We start from the raw sequence: 21,460 nt of genomic DNA, 5'->3' as shown, positions 1-21,460 counted from the left end.
TTAGTTATATAAAATTTGTTCTAGAATTGTAACGAAATAGTTAATTTAAACTGCTGTCACTGGTTTGAAAGAGACAGAAAAGTAGGAGAGGGAATTTGTTCAGTCAAACTTATCTATTAGTTAGTAAATGCTAATGTTACACTAAGGGTCTTCACATCCATTTTGGTAGTTTTGGTAAATTGCTGGTTGACCCTCGGTAATTATATCAACTGTGAACGTCCTGTTCAGTTTTCTTTTGTTAGTTTGGTAAACTATGTTTATTAACAGCGGATTCGTAGCTTTTTTCCTAAAAAAAAAAAAATTGTAACAGAAAATTTAAGGACTTTTACTTGCTCATATGCGTTATACTTTTCGGCAGCGGGCGGATTTAAAATTGCATAAATATCGAACAGCTGATTGCAGTTTACTAACTACCAGAAAATCAAACTTCCTTCACGATAATTCACTAACCGGTACTCCAATAATGAAAGAATTTATACAAACTAAATACATTGGGAAAAATTACCGAATACCGAGTACCAAGCTCGGTGTGAACACCCCTTCTTTAAAACTAGATCAAAATCTTTAAAAACCTTAAACCAGTGGAGTTCAACTATTTAAAAGCAGTTGTGTTTTAAATTGTAATTTTAAATTGCCGTTACCAATTGCAGATCCACTTTTATTAATCCATGTGCAATGTGGGTTCCATTTGGTTTTGTAATGGGTGGTCATATTTGTTGGGCCGTATGCATAAAACCTAAGCAAATGCTTTTTCTTAAAATTTCAGACCTTTTACTACATTTTTTCAAATAAATTTAAGTTAAAGGTACGCAATTTTAAGAAAAAGCAATTGCTTAGTTTTTATGCATACGACTCATTGTATGTAATTCTTTTCTATTTTTTATTTTGTTAAAAAATACAATAAACAAAAATTTGAAGGTATTTTGGCCGAAATGACGATTTTTTATGGTAAAGAGACGCTTTCGGCAGCGCTCGTTAACACAAATTTGTTAGGTACCTTAATTGCACGCAAATTTTAAAATGCGACTTCGTCTTTACACAAAAATCGTAATTTTCTCATTATTTTTAACCAACTCCAAAAAAAGAGGAGGTCATCTATTCGCCGAAATATTTTTTTAAGTATATATGTTACCGCATAACCGATTTCGATAATTATTTTTTAAAGGAGGTGGTCCCATTGTAATTTGGTTTAGATCCGATTATCGAATCATGAAAAAACTAACGGTAATCTTAAAGTTTTACATGAAAATTGAAGTCGGTTTGGTTTCTTGCTAAAAAATTACTTCTTTATTATTATAAATTGTTTTAGTAATGATTTCATTTTTGTTTTTTCTACAATACCTCTGTGAACGCTAAGCATACCTAAACCTAAATTCAAGTACAAACTAAGAGAAAATATTAAGAGACATAATTATTTTACCTTTTTTTTAAGTAAATGACTGTTTATAAGACTAACAAAAGTAACTGAAAAAGACATTCACAGTTAATAAAATTATCGAGGAATAGCCAGCAGTTTACCAAAATTTTAATTTATTGCATTACATATATCGCAAATAATGTCGTATCGTGATAATATCAACAATCCCTATTTTATAGCTGGGTTGAATCTTTCAGGAGATAAAGAGCACTCAGATAAAAGTTGAGTTTTCGTATTTTCCAGCAAAAAATATCAAGTAACTTGTCAGTAACCAAATTTCGGAGAGTAAGCCAATATTTACTCCCAATGAGTGAAATATGCAAGAAAGTACGAAAACGCAAAACCAGCAAGAAGTTGCTAGTTTTATGAACAGCTGATTAATTTGTTATTTCCGGATGCAATTTTTTTAGAAAACTAGTATTTTCCATCTTATTATAAATTTAAATAGGTTTATTTTGACAATTGCAACTCTAAAGGCGCCACAAAAAATTATTTTGTTAATGTGAATAACATTAAGTATCATGCCATAAGCTGTTCTTCTTACTAGCAAATAGTTGCTACTTCTGATAAAAATACAATCGCCGTTCGGAGTCGGCGTAAAACTGTAGGTCCCTCCGCTCTGTGTGACAACATCAAGGCGCACGCCACAAATCGGAGGAGAAGCTCGGCCAAACACTAACATATGTATGTGTAAGCGCCAATCTATTATTATTATTATATAATTGAATACAAAATTTGAGGTCTCTTTATTGAATTATGCTAGTGCGGGGAATTTTGACCGAAAATCGGTGAATTTCGCGGTAGCCATCCCTTGTGATCACGAGCACTAACTTTATGTTTCGTTTCCATAACTATTTCTTTGCATGCAATTGTTTTGTTTGCATTAGCTATCGCGAACGTTCGCAGAGTAATAGGGAATTTACATGAGGCGATTTTTCAGGCGATTTTTAGTTGCAGGCAACAATCGCCTTTCAACTAATCGCTTTCAATGAAGTTGGTCGGCTGCCTACTTTCGTTCAACTTTTGATTCAACTAATCGCCCGTGAAAGTTGAATCATGTAAATTCCCTATAAAGTTACCGCTCGCAAAATATTTCCGAGTGGTTTGAAACGGTTGTGTTTCGTTGCCTTGTATGAGCGAAATTAAACGATTCCGAAATGTTTGCTATTGTTTGCTTGCGTTCCTGCAGATTAACTACCACACAAATGCGCATTATAATTTTGATATGACAGACGACACTTTTCCGCATTTAGGAAGGAGCTGATTTTTTGTTGGTGATAAATTCTTTGGTGTCTGCCTATAAATATGTACGTATGATCGAACGTGATCGAACATCGAAAGCTATTACACAAGTCGATTGTATAAACCCCGCTAATAGCAAACGGTTGCAAAATGCCGACAGCGTTGCCAGCATGAAATCGGCAAATTCAGTAAGCCGATTTGACAGAGGATCATGTATGAGTTAATGTAAGTAAAGGCCGTTATGCAGATAAGCAAGCCCGTTCGTCACCCGTATAACCGCTAAATATTTATTTTATTTCAAATCATTCGCGAATAATATTAAGTGTTGATATGTTCCACTTGTTGTGCACAACACTGTATAAACAAACCTCAGCGACAGTTGGCACCAAGGATGCCGTTTGGATCTAAATAGATCCAATTGGATACATTTTTAGACGAGTTTTTGCGGGACACTTATGTTTTCCGATCAGTATAAATGTGGATACTTTTTTAAATAGGCCAAAATTTTATATTTTCTATAAAGTTTTTTTCGTTCAAAAATCGATTTTCATTAATGACGTTTTCTAAATGTTTTAAAAAGCGCTATTTAAGCGTGAAATTTTTTATTTGTTTGTTTTTATTATTATTATTTTTTTTTTTTTTTTTTTGTGAAGGAAGCAATGAACATATGAGGAGATCTCACTGAGTGTAAGGCGCAATTGTTTAGTTAGGCAAAAAAGATGATTTAAGCAAGATCTTAATATATATATAAAGTAAATATATCTCTTTCATACCACATATTTCCATTTGTTAATTTTTAAAGAAAGAAGATCTCAATGTAGTTTAAAATACACTGTTTAAAAAACTAGATTTGATTTATTTAAGGAAATTTTTATGAATTTTACTGAAAAGACTTAAAATACACTCTAATTTTTTTTTGTTTATTTGCGCATATTAACAGAGGTAACCATTTTCCTCTTTTAATGTGTGCAAATTTGCACACCGTGTAACAAAATTGAACACTGCCTATTTAATATATCAAATTTGTCGCAGAGAGCAAAATAACACATAAAATGATTAAAATAGAGTAATAATGTTTATTATTTGTAGGAAGTGTATTTTTTTAGTTTCAAAATTTTTGCAACTTTAAACATTTCATGTGTATATTTATGTGCATATTTTAAAGATCTCAAGTTCAAAATCAAATCCTGAACATCTTATACGTATGTATATTTATACAGATTCCTGTTGAAAAATAGATACTTTTCAGTAGTAGTTTTACACACACTTTTTAGAGTGTACAGGTACAAATGTAACATATTAATTACCATTTATTATACTTACTTTGAAAAGTACTTATGCATAAAAAATGTAATTTATAAATTGAAATTACTAAACTTTGATTTTATGAAATATAAAAATATATATACGTATTCCAAGTCCTTAGGATGGTTTAAATTATGTATTTTTCTTGAAAATGTTTGGTTTTCTTACAAATTATGAGATGGATACGTAAAAAAAGAAAATTGGATACATTTGGATACATTTTTGGCTTGGTCGGTGATACATTTTCTTGGGACGGCGCGGCAACACTGGTTGGCACGCGAACACAACCATCAGCGCCAACGGCGACTGCGCAGCTGCTGTGTGAAGAAGACACAACGTCAACGCTGGCAGATCGCATGAGTTCACCTTCGCTTGCCTCGCCGAGTGTATTCTGCGCTCAGTCGGCGACGAATGTTGACGATTGACGGTGTGATTCGAATTGTTGCCGGACAGCAAAGCAGATTTGGTTATTTCTGTGTGGGGCAGTATTTCATGCATATATGGACAAATATCCATAGGTAGTATAAATTAAAAAATAAATAAAGCGCTGAAAATGAAAATTGAAATAGTTATGTAAATTCATTATTGGTCAATAAGCAGAAGCCATAAGAACGAGACTTGTGCGCGCAAATTCAAATTCAGTGAAATAAACGAATACTTATACGTAAGTGATTCAGTAAACAAACATTTACATATTTATGTACATATGTACGTATACATGTGTGTACATACGTATAAGTGTTTAGTATTATTTGTATATCATTTTAGTAACTTCGAATATCTGTGAGTTGGCGAAAATGTTATATGTACGAATACATACCTACACACTTATACTTACATACACACATCAATAAACAGATATCAATCACATCAATAGAGAAAATAAATAAGTGAATATTTTTGTTAGTTTAATTAAACAGCGCAAAAAATATGTCAATAAGTTCATGTAATCAACGAATGTCATTTAATTTGTGCAATTGAGATAGTAAATATTATAATAATGAAACCTTGGAAAGCAGAGTAATTGTGAATAAAACCTGCGGTAAAATATATGTATGTATATAAAACAATAAACTTGCGTATGCAGTAATTTCCGTCATGGCCCTTGGAATGTGATAATCTCCAAAGTGATAATAAATAAGAGAAATATTGCTTTAAACCAATTTTAACCATTAGCAGTGAACCTATCAGTAATAAAACTCTATAACTACAGCCGTTCAATAAATACAAAATCTGATTAAAATTTGCAAATTTGCGTGATAAGCACGCTTCGTTTTAGACGCTCGAAAGATTATGTATCTAGTAGTTATGATTCTGCTTATAAATTTGCCTCAGCCGCAATTTGAATTAACCATTTTTTATAATCTTATCATTGACTTTCTTTACATACCTTCAGTGACGAGAAAAACTGTAACATGGTGTAAACTTTTTATTTCAGCCACCGCTATCTTTCCAAGTTTTACCAACGACTTTCATACTTTTGTTGTATATTCTTATTGGTACACCCCTACTCCTTGTCTCATAAAGATTTGAAGTCAATCCAACAACAATAATAAAACCAGCAGGTAAAACTGTAAATTAAGGCAAATGTTACAGTTTTGCACTCACTCTCAGTTTTGCATTTTACAGTTATCTTTTACTTAGTTGGAAGTCAGATGACTTTTTTTCTGTATTGTAATTTATTCAAGAAGTGATTACTATTAATAATATGGTTAATCAGGAAACATAAATGTAAATAATAGATTTACTGTTGAAAGGCGGGACCGTAGGAAAAGTGGCACAAAAATTGTGGAGTTCGCCACATGAAAATGTGAAGACTGAGAAAAAAATATAACCTAAAGTGTTACTAAGGACAAAGGAAGTCTGCCAAAAAATATTACGGTCCGATGTCTTGTGAACTTAGAAGCAAGTAGCGCTGCAGCTACTATTACAGAAGCGCTTAAGGTATTGAAATTCAATGCAAATCAGTAGACAGCCAGGCGAAGAATTGTTGAATTGAACGCAAAGGCATAATAAAAGAAGAAAAACCATTTTGATCAAAATACATGTGCAAGAGTGGTTGCATTTTGCTAAATCGAACGAAAACCGGACCGCTGCATATTGGGATAGGTATGTTAGGGCTTACAGAATGCAATAAAAACTCATTTTTAAGATTTAATTGAAGGTTAGTTGGTCTGACAAGACTAAATTAATCGGTTTCAATCAGATGGTCGAGTATCGGATCAAAGACCCAAATTAAGCCTAAGGGCATCATGTAAGCGAATTACAGTGGTCGGTCAATAATAGTTTGGGGTTGTATTTCAATAATGTTGTTGGTCCGTTAGTACGCATTATGCGTAAGGAACAGTATCTGTTCATATTTCAACAAAATTTGCAGGATGTAGTCGAAAAATGAGAGTTTCTGCTGATAAATCACCCAAAACATACTGCATATATTTACAAAGACTGGATGCAAAAGCAAAAATTTGCTAATTTGAAATGACCTCCACAATCCGCGGATTTGCGAAATCAACTAAAAGCGCAGCTTACTAAGTATCCAAGTCCGTCCAATGGAGTACATGAGCTGTGAAAGCAAACCAAGGATATATGGGAGGCTATACCTCCAGAATTTTTACAGAAATTCACAAAAGGTTTTCCAAATTGCATCCAGGAATTAAAAAAAGCAAACGTATACTAAACATTGTTTTAACAATTATTTTTTTCGTGAAAATTGTTAAAAAGTTATTAAAAATATATAAGTGCAAAACTATAACATATGCCTTAATTTACATTTTTGTCTGCTGGTTTTATTATTGTTGTTGAATTGACTTCAATTCGTTATGAGAGAAGAAGTACAGGTGTACCAATAAGAATATACAACAAAAGTTTGAATGTCTTTAGAACTTGGAAAGATAGCGACGGCTGATATAAAAAGCGTTACACCATGTTACAGTTTTGCTCGTCACTGTATATATATATGTACATATTTGTGCATCAGAGATTGGCAAACGATGCTGATTTTGTGACTTTAAGCCTGCTCACATTAATAACGTATTTCAAAAACAATTCAACGACATTTGCTTGTTTGAAATGAAGCATTGATCAGTGATCGGACTTTAAAAAAATTCTGTGTGGTAGAATCTGGAAAAAATGTGGCAGATTTCAAAACAATGTGGTAGTTCTCAGGGTTTGGCTCAAACTTTGTACAAAAATTAAAAAAATTCTGCAAGGTTTCCCTTAAATTGAAAATTTTTTAATTAAACTCTAAAAAAAATTAATTGCGTTGAGTTCTGGCAATTTTTTTACTTGACAGTGTAAAGCAGTTACTTCCATATCAAGATATTTTTCAACCTTGCGGAGTGCTGCCAGCTTATCTTTTTATCACATCAGGATGTAGCGAACAAATGTGGTACGTTACAGAAACCGCTACTTGGGATTTGCCGATTTTGACAATTCCAAGTAAAAGTAAACAACGCCTCAGAAACTTTAGATGCACTGAAATTTGTTAATACTTTCACAAAAATCGCCGTTTTTTAACATTTTCGCTATTAATTCTTTTTACAAATCATACAAGTATTTTGCAATTTAACACAATAAAACCACGCTTCCTGTCGAAAAATTTATTATTGAGAAAATTTACTATTTTACAGTTTATTTTATCCTCCTATTTGGCTTTGCTTACTTTTACTTGGGAAATTTCATCGTCGCCGGGAATGCGGAATCTTATTAGCTGTATTTTTTTGTAAGCGAACGACAAAAGAACGCACAACTCGGGTAAAATTTCCTTTAAGCTACTTAAGCAACCCTGCTGGTAGCTGGCAAGAAACATGTGATTAGTTTAACGGGATTTAGACACAAAAAAACAATAGAAATTAGTTATTATGCGAGGTATTTGCATAATATACATACTTATTTAAAATATAAATCATGTATATATGAATACAAAAATTTCCCTCTCCAATTTCCCAGTAACAATTCACAACAGAGCAGTTTTTTCACTTAAAAACACTAATCTTCAGGTCGCGTATTTTTTAACCGACCTGGCTGAACTCGGATAAATAGCCGAGTTTTTGTTGTTGCTTTGCGTGTATTTCGTCATTTAAGCGAGTGTTCTTTTGTAGCTCGGTTGAAAAGGAATGGACCTATCATATCATTCTTGTTACCTTATAGTGTTTAGTGTTGGACAATTTTCGCTCTTAAAATTAAGAAAATTATTTCGAGCAAAAATAAAACTAGGTACTCAAAAACGCGAATATGTGGTAGATTTCAGACCTTGTGTGGTAGATGCTCAAAAAAGTGGCAGATCCACCACAATGTGGTAGTAGTCAGATCACTGGCATTGATATGTACAAACATACATACATACATACATACGAATGCACATTCCTCACAACACGCTCTTGGCGCCAGCAGTGAGTAAAGGAATTGAATGGTAGACGCGCTATAAATACAAGAATGATAGAATACAAGATTGCGCCAATGAGAGAGGATTTTTGAGCGTAATTTTTGCGTGACGTCATCTTGGTGCAATTGCGAGAGAGAAATGCCAAAACGCAAGAATGATAGAATACAAGATTGCGCCGATCAGAGAGGATTTTTGAAAATAACTTTTGTGTGACGTCACACTGGTGCAATTGCGAGAGAGAAATGCCAAAACGTGAGAAAGAATGGAAGAAGAAGAAAAAATGGTGCAAGGAAAACGTAAACAAGTTGCACAAGTGTGACGTCATGCAAACCACGATTCTTTCAAATTCGTTAAGAGAGGAATAGCGTTCCGAGACCGGCGCAACCTTTGTATTCTCTCAATCGTGGCCCAAACGCATATAAAAATATGTGAACAATGCAGAAAAATGTGTTAATTTTAATATTACATGGCCCAATTTTGCAGGAATCAATAAATATACAAAGATTGATTAATTAGGAACACGTAGCAATAATTTTGGGCATGTAGCCCTTTAGGTAAGTACGATTTTTAGCGCATGAAAAAATTGAGGTATTAACAGTGTTTGCAATTTCATGTAGACCAAAAGGAAGGTGTGCAGGAAAGTGAATTTTTTGCCATTTTAAAAAGCCATGCAGAGTGCATATTAATATTTGTGGACGGTAGCCAACCACCATAAACTCCACAGCTGTTGACTCCACAGCTTTTATTTGATGACTTGTATCATTTCCGAGAGGATGCATGAGTGTGGCTTCTTTGGAAACAAATATTCTATGTAAGTAAAACATAATTTAAGCTTAACTTTTAAATGTATAATAATTTGGACACTGTTTTGTATTAGGTACGTAACTGCGCGGTAAGATGCCGCTTGAATTAGCGCCTGGCGACCTTATCCACTGGTGCATTACCTCATACCAGCACTAAAAAGAATCAGGTACTAACAAAAATAAATAGGTAGTGAAGTTCATGTATCTATTTACTGTAGAAACTGCTTTTGTATGTATGCCATTGCCAGCAAACTAAACCAGCAGCTGTCTACATTCACCATGGAAATATACCTACTACAATTCACCAACGAACGGCCAACGTAGTTCCATGTAGAAGCACACATAGCACAAAGCCCGATTTGGTGTTGAATGCATCTCCTCGTCGGCAGAACTGTTTCCACTTTTTCGCCAGGTTTGCGTCCGTAGGAAACGAAAAAAAGCTTATATCGTACGCTTTCCTTTTGTTTTCACTATTACACTTTGCTACTGCACACTTCATTTTGCTTTGTAATGTCTCAATATTTGTTTAAAACCACGCAGAAATATTAACGCACAAATATCAAAATTGTTTTTTCGTATGCTCACAATCAACAATTGCACCAAGATGACGTCACGCACACAGCTGATTCTGTCAAAATCACAAAGAGCGGATTAGCGGTACCGCGATTGACGCAATCTTTATTTCTCTCAATCGTGCTATAAATACATACATACATACCGTCGCCTCGGTAAAAGATTGTCGTAAGCGTCATACGTACATGCGTAACATACGACAATCTTTTACCCAGGCGACGATACGAGACGATAAATTACCCTTTACTACATTCGTCGTGCTTTCGGCAACAAGTCAAATGGCTTTCAGCAACAAGTCAGATAACTTTCAGCAACAAGTCAAACGACTTCTGCAACAAATGAACTGCGGCGTCTTGCTTCGCCAACCGTCGAAATTAGCTCTCATGCTTTCGGCAACCGTTCAAATGCCGCGTTTGCTAGTTGGTGAACACGGTTGCCGTTTCCAATTGTTTTTCCGGTACAAAAAATGGACCAAATGGTAAAAAAAATTTACCAATTTTTATAACATCGGGAAATTGAGTGGAGTTTGTTGCCCTTTATCAAGAAAATATGCCAATTCAGTTATTATTACGTTTTTTACATATTGCGTACAAAGTGCATTACAATCGTATACACTTAGGTCTCTTTTTATGCGGATTTGAATTTATGCGGTTTTTCAAACCATTTTTTCGCTGTAGCGATTTTGTTTTTTTGAGAGTTTTTATTACTTTTTTCAGTGTGAAAGAGACGGTGCTTCTGATAAATAATTTGTCTTTGTCCTCTTACGTAATTAATGTATTTATTATGGTATATTTTTTGTTTTTGGTTAAAATACAGATACAATTTTATTTTTTTCATTAATGTTCAGTTTTACATGGAATAATAAGTGTTGAAGTGAAGAACTAAATTGTTTTTTTCTTTCTTTAATATTGCCTCACTGGATTTTTTATGCGGTTTTTAAGAATTTTTTACATGGAGTACCTGAATTTATGCGGTTTTTGAAAATGCTGGAACGCATCCCCTGTTTTTGTATTAAAGTAAAGAACTTTTTTATGCGGATTTTTTGTATGCGGCTTTCTGAGGAACGCAATTACGGCATACAAAAATACCTGTGTAAGTGTATTAAATATTTTTTAAAGTAACATTTATAATATTTACCTATAAGGATAAATTGAATATACATACCATCGCCTGGGTAAAAGATTGTCGTATGTTAATTTCGGAAGGTTGTGGGAAATCGTGATTGAAGTTTGGAATACAATTTCTCAAAAACGCGAAGATAGATTTACTCCAAAGTCTCTGAAAATGTTAATAGTTCACAAAATTCTTAAATTATTTAATTTTTAATGTTTTTTGTTAATTAGTTTTGAGTTTATGAAGGAACTTTTCCCACTAGGGATTAAATGGCAAAAATGATAAAGGACAAAGTCGGGCATTAACAAATAATCGTCTCATTACATTAAAAAAAATTATCATTAAGTTCATTTCCACATGGCATTTTTTCAAATGACATACATTTTTGTTATTTCAATGCCTAGTAGAAATTTCGCATAAATACATGAATTCAAAGGAACATTTAAATTGATCATTAAATTGAAATTAGCAAGAGACCGCGGAATTTTTTGAAGCGCGCTTTACCAGATGATTAGCGATGCCATATTTAAAGATCAGTGGCTTATTCAAACTTTTAGCAAGTGTTGCCAAAATTCATCAATTAAAAGAAAAAATTAAAAACTATTGCATGAAGTGAAAGGGTGATAATAACCTAACCAAACCATTGTGAAATGGACCATTTGAAAAAGCATTGGACCAATGGACCAAACGAAAAAAATTGACCAAATTTGGTCCATTTGAACCAAAACGGCAACCGTGTTCGTGAACGAGCATTCGGAAAGCTGGTTTGCCGAAGTCAATATCAGTATGAGCTGTTATAAGTATCCTTCACTTGTGGTGGCTGTATTTGCAAAACAGCGCGCTATGCGCTGGTGTTCAGTCATCCTCTAATTTGGGTTTGAACCCCAAAACCCACCCCTTGTGTGCGCTAATGGCCGTACTTATCCGTTTCTGCATCTTCTATGATTTGCCGATAACGACAAGTGTGCAGATCTCCTTTGAAATGCATGTGCTCGGCTCAAAATATCAGGGCGAGACGATAACGCAACTATGATTGGACGACAAGTGTGCAGATAGCCCAAGTCAACGCGCTGCTCAGTTATACAAAGCAGCAGTATTAATTGAGTATGCAATAGTTGGTGTTCAACGCACGCCAGTCTCTCTTGTGCATGAGCCATCCAACTAAATTATAAAATTTATAATCGCTATCCTGATTACGTATGTAACAGGTCTTTTACACGATGTGCATTTGCATATGTAAATGTTCCCTTTTAGTCAAAGCCAACTGTGTCAATGAATTTCCATTGATTTTCTGGAAAGTGAAGACAATTATGGGAATCTGTAGATAATTATAGAACAAAAATACACTTTGGACGGTTTTTCGAAATTGCACTTGGTTTTTTTTTTTTTTTGTATTAAAAGAATATTGCAGTTTTTGAGAGAAAAATTCGTAACTCGCGACCCATTTGATGAAATTTTTTTTGAGAGTAGCTGAAGCTTTTCCCTTTACAATAGAAAGATTTGCAGAATAAAATTTGCAAAACAATTAATTCTTTGATAACAATAATTTAAACAATTGCAATTTTTTTAAGTATTCTAGGCCCGCGATTGCAGTGAAATTTTGGCACAATATACTCTAAACTCTTGTTTATAAGTTCCAAAAAGAAAAAATTGGTCTTTCCAATTTTGACAGTCGTTATCGATTTTTTTGTCACCTTTAAGCGTTGAGAAAATAGCTATTTTCATTTAAGCTTGTGTGAGTTATAGCATATAGAATATATAAATAATTGCAGTTGTTTAAATTATTGTTATTAAAGAATTAATTGTTTTGCAAATTTTATTCTGCAAATCTTTCTATTGTAAAGGGAAAAGCTTCAGCTACTCTCAAAAAAAAAAAATGCATCAAATTTCATCAAATGGGTCGCGAGTTACGAATTTTTCTCTCAAAAATTGCAACATTCTTATAACACCAATAAAAAACAAAAACGAAGTGCGATTTCGAAAACCGTCCAAAGTGTATTTTTGTTCTATAATTATCTACAGATTCCCATAATTGTCTTCACTTTCCAGAAAATCAATGGAAATTCATTGACGCAGTTGGCGTGGTTTGACTCTTTTTGTATATATGTACTCTTATCTACCACCATAAAAGTAGTTTACATGTGGAAATACATTAATAATTTGTAAGAACGCTTTAAAGGCCCTACACACGCATTGATTTATCGGCCAACCAGTTGGCCAACCGCTAGAAGATAGTTGTAAATAAGCCGTGTGTAGGCAAGTTGGCAAATCTTCGTCAAGTTGTTCGTAAGGTTGGATACAAATCAAAAATGTTTGATTTTTGAGGCAGACTGTTCAACTTCTTGCTCTATGTGTAGACAAGTTTGCAAGCCAAAATGCGATTTCATTTTTGTTTTGCGTATAATTTTTTAAAATGAGGCCGGTAGCAATAACAAATACATACAAATTAGAAGCATTCCCAGCGTAGCTTAAAAGTTTACCGGTGCTGTTGTGTTGTTCACAGTTTAAAAACTATTCCTAAAATGAAATCGTCCAACCGGTTGGCGCGGTTGTAGGGTATTTCTTTAAGTTGGTCAACTGGTTGGCCGCACCCACAGTATATACAGTAATAAACCTTTTCGCAGTTTTTCACCATTTGGTCCCCGAGGAGTACTTTTGGATTGTGTGCAGCGTTTTCGTTTTGCGCACACGGCAACACTTACTGTGGGGAATTTCGCCTCATGATTAGAAATGTTCTTTTCGAGGATAAAATAAACATAATTATGTGTTATTTATGAACAAAATGTAGGTTAAGTATAATATTCATCTTTAATATATGCTGATGTTCATGCTTAATGAAGAATAATATCAATAATTAAGTACATAATTAACGCTTGTGTTTTATAAACTGGAAAACTCAAATCGTAATTATAGCACTGAATGAAGTTTTCTTAAATGTAAAATTAAAATTAAAAAAAGTCCATTATAAGATTATATTTATATGAAAAACGTAAATTTTGTGAATTTATCAAGCAAAATTCTAAATGTCCAAATATGTATATTTAAGTCTTTATTAAAAAAAAAACAAGTAAGAAAGTCTAAGTTCGGGCGGAACCGAACATTAAATACCCGGCGCAAGTATTAAATATATGTTTTCCACCTTTCCGAAAGCTACCGCTACATGATAAGCCGGGGTGTATACATTTTAAGTAAATTAGCGTACTTAAATTTCGAAATATTGAAATTTCAAGCATATCTGAATCAATTTTAGTCCGATTTCAACAATTTTCAACGGTTTGCTTTTATGTGGCAAGCACAATAACCATACCGAGCTTGGTACAAATTGCTAGAACGGTTAGCGAGATACATATATGTGATCACAAGTGGGCGGTGCTACGCCCATTTTCCAAAATTTTGTCATAAACGTATTTCTTGGTAAAGAATTGTTGCAATCATCAATTTTGAATAAATTAGCTTCAATATATTACTGATTTATCGAAGATTTTGTATTTCTCGAAATTACCGTTATATGGGATGTGGGCGTGGTTATTGTCCGATTTTAGAAATTTTCGGCCAGTTGGTATGCTGTACCAGGACCAACAACTGTGCCAAGTTTGGAAGAAATTGGTGTAGCGGTTACCAAGATATACACATGTAACCATAAGTGGGCGTGGCTACGCCCATTTTCCAAAAATTTATATTATTCATGTTTTCCGTCTGAAACTCATTGTAAGTATCAATTTTGAGTGAATTATCTTCAGTAGTTACTAAAATATCGCAGTTTTCGTATTTCTGAAAATTACCGTTATATGGGAGGTAGGCGTGGTTATTGTCCGATTTTTAAAATTTTCAGCCATTTAGTATGCTGTACTAAGGCCAACAACTGTGCCAAGTTTGGAAGAGATTGGTGCAGCGGTTACCAAGATATACACATGTAACCATAAGTGGGCGTGGCTACGCCCATTTTCCAAAAATTTATAATATTCATGTTTTCCGTCTGAAACTCATTGTAAGTATAAATTTTGAGTGAATTATCTTCAGTAGTTACTAAAATATCGCAGTTTTCGTATTTCTTAAAATTACCGTTATATGGGAGGTAGGCGTGGTTATTATCCGATTTCGCCCATTTTCAATACCATCCGTCCCACGCCCAAAAGAAGTTCACGTACCAAGTTTCGTTAAGATACCTCAATTTTTACTCGAGTTATCGTGTGCACAGACGGGCGGACGGACGGACGGACGGACAGACAGTCACCGCTTAATCGATTTCTCTTTTCATTCTGATCATTTATGTATACATTTGTCTATATCTATCTCGATTCGTTTTGCCTGTTACAAACAACTGTTATGTGAACAAAGTTATAATACCCTTGTGCACAAGTGCGCTCGGGTATAAAAAATAAGGTTTGTATAGTTATACAGGCCCCAATCACTGCCAGCGCATCCGCCCAGACAGCTCATTAAGCACACCCAAGTTTGAGTGATCTACAAGTTATAAGCGTTTTCAGCATTTAACAGTTCATTATCATGTACGCTCAAATAACGTAGATAACAAGAAGGGACAACTCGTTATAGTTGTATCGAAAGTGAGTAACAGGGGCGTGCCTTCTCTTTTCATGCTCTTAAAAAACTTATTCGAGCAAAAGAGAAGGCACGCCCCTGTTACTCACTTTCGCTACAATTATAACGAGTTGTCCCTTCTTGATATCTACGTTCTTTGGTACGGTATAATATAACAAGTTATACACTGAACTATGATAATCTGTACTAGTATCTATAATAATAGACAATAATTTGCAACGTTTTTACACTTTTGCAATTAATTTCGGTTATTATTACACAGTCATGACTTGTGCCACTCTGCCATAGTACGGTTGTTGCTCCCTTTCATACCACTACCACAGTAATTTTGTATTCAACTCTGAATGAACAAAATGCATGCTCCTTCTCATTATCAACCCTGATCAGATTTTACCCCCGAGGAGTACTCAAAAAGGTTTATTACTGTATATACTGTGGCCGCAACCGTGGAAGTTGGTCGTAAATAAGCCGTGTGTAGGCAAGTTCGCAAACCTTCGTCAAGTTCTTCGTAGGTTGGAGAAAAATTAAAAATTTTTGATTTTTGAGGCAGATTGGTCAACTTGTTGCTCTGTGTGTAGACAAATTGGTAACCCAAAATGCGATTTCATTTTTTAAAGGTGCATTAACGTTAACAAGTGTTTTTCGGTTCGTGAGAAATAACATAGGTCCACAAAAAAAAATCGATGAAAGGTTCCTTTGACCAAACCTAGTCTGTTATATGTTTTTGGGGTCGCTGAACACGAACCTGGAGTCCGTTTTGCTCCATCACGTCTGGATTTTGTTCTAACCTCAAAAACCATCTCGGATTTTACGTGACAGTGAAAATCCTAGGTGTTTTTTGAGGTTAGGAAAAAATCTTGAAAATGAGGGAGGTAGCAATAACAAATACATAAAAACCAGAAGCATTCCCAGCATAGCTCTTACTCAAATGAAATCTTCCAACCGGTTGGCGCGTTTGTAAGGAATTTCGTAAGTTGGTCAACTGGTTTACCGCTAAATCAATGCGTGTATAGGGCCTTTTAAGTAATATGTACATACTCATATCGCTCATTTAGTTCAATAGTGTCATAACTCAAAAAAAGCAAAACTCGATAAAAAGGCTTTAATGTTTTGCATTTACGTGTGTATGTAGGTCCACTCTCATTATAAAAATGAATACACACTTTGCTCTAGTGAGATACTGGTAATTGATACAGTTATGAAACACACAACATAGAGGAAGAGGGAGCGGTAATGCATACTCAACTCAAAATTTTGATTTTTTAAATTGTGACTATTGAAGTAAATGAGCGATATACATATATGTATGTATGTACATGCATATGTACATTAGACTGCATCCCTCCCTCTACAAAAAAAAAATCGGTACTGTTTTTCCATTGGAATTATAAAATCTATTATATTTTAAGAAGTCCACCAAAATATTTCGGAAAAATATTAAGATTTAAGCGTGCTGGACCGATTTGAAAATACCCCCAAAAATGGAGTTTTTTATGAATAAAAATAGGTATCTTAAAAAATTAACATAAAAAAAAAAAAAAAAAATAAAAAATAAGATGTTGAACGGAATCGTAATAATGAGATTTTTGATGCTATTAACTTTTTTCAAAGTTTGGTATAAGAAAAACTTGAATAACTGAACCTAAACTCTTCCGATTTAGACTTGTGAGGTATCATTGGAAAGGTATTTTCTCACCCTTTTTATTTCTTTGCTAATAAGCTCATTCAAAAGATGAAAGAGGTAGGATGAACGAACATCATTCAAAGTTGGATTAAGATGTGTTGGTATTAAAAAAAAATAATAATTGGGACACGAATGACTTTTTTTTTGCACATAAATACTTTTCTACCGAGATCCCATAAGTCTAAATCAGAATAGTTTTGGCCCAGTTATATAAGTTTTTCGTAAATCAATGTTTGAAAAAAAGTAAAAAGACAGCATCAAAAATTTCATTATTACGATTCCGTTGAAAATATTTTTAAATATTTGTATGAAGTTTTTTAAGCCTAATCTGTTTTGTCATCTGAGGGGGCTTTTTTCAAAAAGTTCTTTAAGAAACTACTTTTATTCATAAAAAACTCAATTTTTTGAAGTATTTTCAAAAAGTTTTTTAAGAAACTACTTTTATTCATAAAAAACTCCATTTTTTTAGGTATTTCGCGTAAATCTTAATATTTTTCCGAAAAATTTTGGTGAACGTCTTAAAATATAATAAATTTTGTAATCCCGGCGGAAAACCCGCAACTTTTTTTGGTGATGCAGTCTAATGTACATATATATGTATGTACATATATATGTATGTACAGTATATACAATAAATTGCTGTGCAATAAGTTTGCTGTAAGAGTGTCGTAAAGCAAAACACAACAATTAAAGAAAAATGGTCTTGACCCGTGGCTCGTCTTTCCAGATTTTCTTAAGCATCTTTTCTAATGAATTAAAATAAAAACCCCTTTTATGCCGAAAAAATAGTAAACATATATCACCATATATCAAACCTCAGAGTCCAATTAGGAAAAACTGGACGGCCTGCGCTCCCTCGCAAAATTTGTTGGACCACTAATAGGTGTGAAAAAACACAAATCGGTCAGTACAGTTTATGACAAAAATGTCCGACAATTAAAGCTGTGGTAATCTTAACAATAAGTAACTCAGTTAAAACTTCATGTTTTAATTTCAAATATAAAAATCTGTTTTCACTGGAACGGATTGTTACTTGTCGGGTTCCAGGCTTGGCGCACAGCAAAATTCCGTAGACATATTTATATAGCGAGCCTCTCGATACGGTACAGACACCTTCTGATACCTCTTTGAGAGCTCCGATCCGATAGAGTGGGTTCTGTTCCCTACCCATGATTGGTTAGAAAAGAAATAACACGGCTATAATATAACAAAACTGGAGGAGCTGATGGATTGACATCTGGGCTATTCTAAAATGGTGGCGAAGAACTGAAAAGGTGCATGCACCAACTTCTATGTAGAATATGGTCGGATGACAGTGTGCCTACCAATTAGAGTTAAAAGGCCACCATAGAGCAGGTACACATCTTACGCTTAATATTTTGAGAGACTTACGAGAATAAGATGGACACACATCATATAGGCATTTTTCGATTTCAAAGCTGGTTTCGACAGCATGAAACAATTTGTCTTTCTGTGGCGATATCTAAATGTGGTAACTCTGTAAATCTAGTACGACGTGTAAAATGACATTGAATAACAATATCAGCTCCATCAGAATTGGGAAGGGCCTCTTCGTAGTAATTTGGTACCACAGTGGCACTCTGGAGCAACTTAGGGATGCGCGATGTTGTCCAATGCACCAGAAACATCGATATTTCTAATTCCATGCATCGAATGAATTCCGGTGTATCGACTAATGCGATACTATTAAATGCATTGATGTATTTTATTCAATGTATCGAAAACCAGAACTTGCAAGACATACACATACCAGAGGACAAGTTTGGCGAGTCCGACTTTGATACTTGTGGCCACATAATGTATGTGGGCGTGGTTATTGTCCGATTTTTTAAATTTTCGGCCGTTTAGTATGCCGTACCAGGGCCAACAACTGTGCCAAGTTTGGAAGAAATTGGTGCAGCGGTTACCAAGATATACACATGTAACCATAAGTGGGCGTGGCTACGCCCATTTTCCAAAAATGTATAATATGATTATTTTTCGTCTAAAAATTATTGTAAATATCAATTTTGAGTGAATTATCTTCAGTAGTTACTAAAATATCGCAGTTTTCGTATTTCTGGCAATTACCGTTATATGGGATGTGGGCGTGGTTACAGTCCTACATACCAAATTTCGTTGAGATATCTAAATTTTTGCTCGAGTTATCGTGTACAGGGACGGGCGGACAGACGGACGGACGGACGGACAGACAGACATGGCTTAATCGACTTCTCTATTCATTCTGAGCATTTATGTATACATTTGTCTATATCTATCTCGATTCGGTTTGGCCGTTACAACAACCGTTATGTGAACAAAATTAATATACCACAAGTGCGCTCGGGTACAAAAAGAGTAGGGTACAAAGAGTTGATTAAAAAAAAATCTTGGAAAAACTGAAATATTCCAGAAAATTTAAACGCCATCTTCGCATTTAGTCTGGATAAAAGTAGATGTCAAATAGAAAAATTATTCCAGTTCTCGGTATCTAGATACTAGAAAATCTTTCATTTTTTAAATGCTTTAAAGAATTTATTTTATTAAAATTTCATCCGTATCATTTTGTTTCTGTCCTCTTCACACCCATCCCATTGTATGTGGAATTATACCATGTGAAGTAATAAGGATACATTTTTACAACTATTGTATTTAAATCTTTGGCTCATAATTTTTATAAGCCTGTATTCGTGGGAAGTACAACAAAAGAAGACTTTTTCTCAGAAATATTTTATGAGCAAAGTTCCTTCTTAAGCGAGATTAACTTTGTTGTAATATTTTCCAAAGAATTGTCTGTGTCAAATACCATTATCATTAAACATATATTTTGGAGTTTAGGATTCCCAGATAATGGTTAACTTATGGCATGAGTAGGCATCGCCTACCCTACCTAGATTTTCTAAATCAAATCGTCTTTTTTACATATCAATTTTGAATATAACTGTTTAGAGGAAATAATATGATTTTTTTCAGTCCCGCAAGTCTCGCGGATCCGCGGGATTGCGAGTTTTATGCGGGATTGGAATCAATAGTTGTGCATGTAAGCCCACTGTAAAGGCTACAAATCTAACGGCAATGACTGTCAAGACAATAAAGAAATACGTATTAGTTGTAAAAAACGCTTATAATTGGCTGCGTGGTGCAGGCGTCCTGACAATAGTTATAACAATTTATTTTGTCGGACGTGAACGTTGTTTTATAATACGCATAAAAATATAATACGTATAAATATAATACGCATAAAACAAATAATAAAAAATTGACAAAGTTACATACACATCAGCGTGTCTTGTGTTATTTTAGTTCTTTTTTTATGAATTTCTCTTCTTACTTGCACAAGACGTCAAAATTATTGTCTGCATACGTCAAATCATTGTCCGATTTACTTACTGAAAATAATCAAGACAGTGATTGAGTCAATTGGAAAACTATGCATGTATTTGTGAAAAAGTTTGCATGTATTGCTATTTTCATGACCATGGTGCAATAATACAAGGTGGTATCAGTTGTGACAGCTCGATTTGACACTGCCTTAGCTTAGTAGAATAAGAAGAAAAACGGGAAGAACTTAATCCCCATTTGGGGGAAAAATATGCAATTTCATATTTTTTTCTAAACAAAATTTGCTTTTTCAGAGCGTATTCGTAATGAAAAAAAAATGAAAAAAAATATCTTTTTAAAAAAACAAAATGCTATACTGAGAAAAAATAAAAAACATTTAACTATATTATTAGGCATGGAATTATTAAAGAAGTAACACTGTTTCACCTAAGGCAGTCAATATGGCGGAATTAGAGCGAGAAGCTGCCAACCGATAACACCTTGTATTATTGCATCATGTGTCATGACAGTATTGTCCTGTGTAAACCCTAATACGGTGTTTCCACGACAAACGAATCACGTGGCTCGCTCTCTCAAATAAGAACGGCGAATCAACCTGCTTACACGACACATTCTTGATTCACTTTGCATCAGAGATCAGTTGCGGTGTATCGCATTTTCGAATACACCGCAACGATATTTATTTACTGTACCACTCCAGACGCTGTACGTTATCTGTAAAGCGTTATACCTCTGCTACCACCAGCGGGTTCCGAGTTGAATACTTTCAGAGCTGGAGCGTCGGTGTGCATTCGAACAACATGGCCAGCTGCCAGCGGAGCCGCTGTATTTCAATTCGCTGCATTATGTTCATGTCGTTGTAAAGCTCATACAGCTCATCGTTCCATCGTTTGCGGTACTCGTCGTCGCCAACGCGTAAAGGCCCAAAAATCTTCCGCAAAATCTTTCTCTCGAATACTCCAAGATCCGGCCCATCGGATGTTGTCATTGCCCATGCTTCTGCGCCATATACCAGCACGGGCATGATGAGTGACTTA

The 21,460-nt window shown here is 34.3% G+C and overlaps 1 protein-coding gene across 2 annotated transcripts in view; it reads left to right on the top strand.

Annotated features, from left to right (window-relative positions):
* Positions 1–4,345: 4,345 nt before the first annotated feature.
* LOC118735307 (glycoprotein-N-acetylgalactosamine 3-beta-galactosyltransferase 1-like) overlaps positions 4,346–21,460 on the top strand; it is a 72,820-nt gene continuing 55,705 nt past the window's right edge. The window contains exon 1 of one of the 2 annotated variants that reach the window (XM_036464984.1): positions 4,346–4,482. The gene's annotated coding sequence lies outside the window, so the exon portion shown is untranslated. Of the gene's footprint in view, positions 4,629–21,460 lie in introns of both variants that reach the window. The other variant, XM_036464982.1, reaches the window with a different exon arrangement.

Source organism: Rhagoletis pomonella, unplaced genomic scaffold (genome assembly GCF_013731165.1).
Source record: "Rhagoletis pomonella isolate Grant_MI unplaced genomic scaffold, Rhpom_1.0 Rhpom_scaffold_00003, whole genome shotgun sequence".
NCBI lineage: Eukaryota > Metazoa > Arthropoda > Insecta > Diptera > Tephritidae > Rhagoletis > Rhagoletis pomonella.
This window is presented reverse-complemented; position numbering and strand designations above follow the sequence as displayed.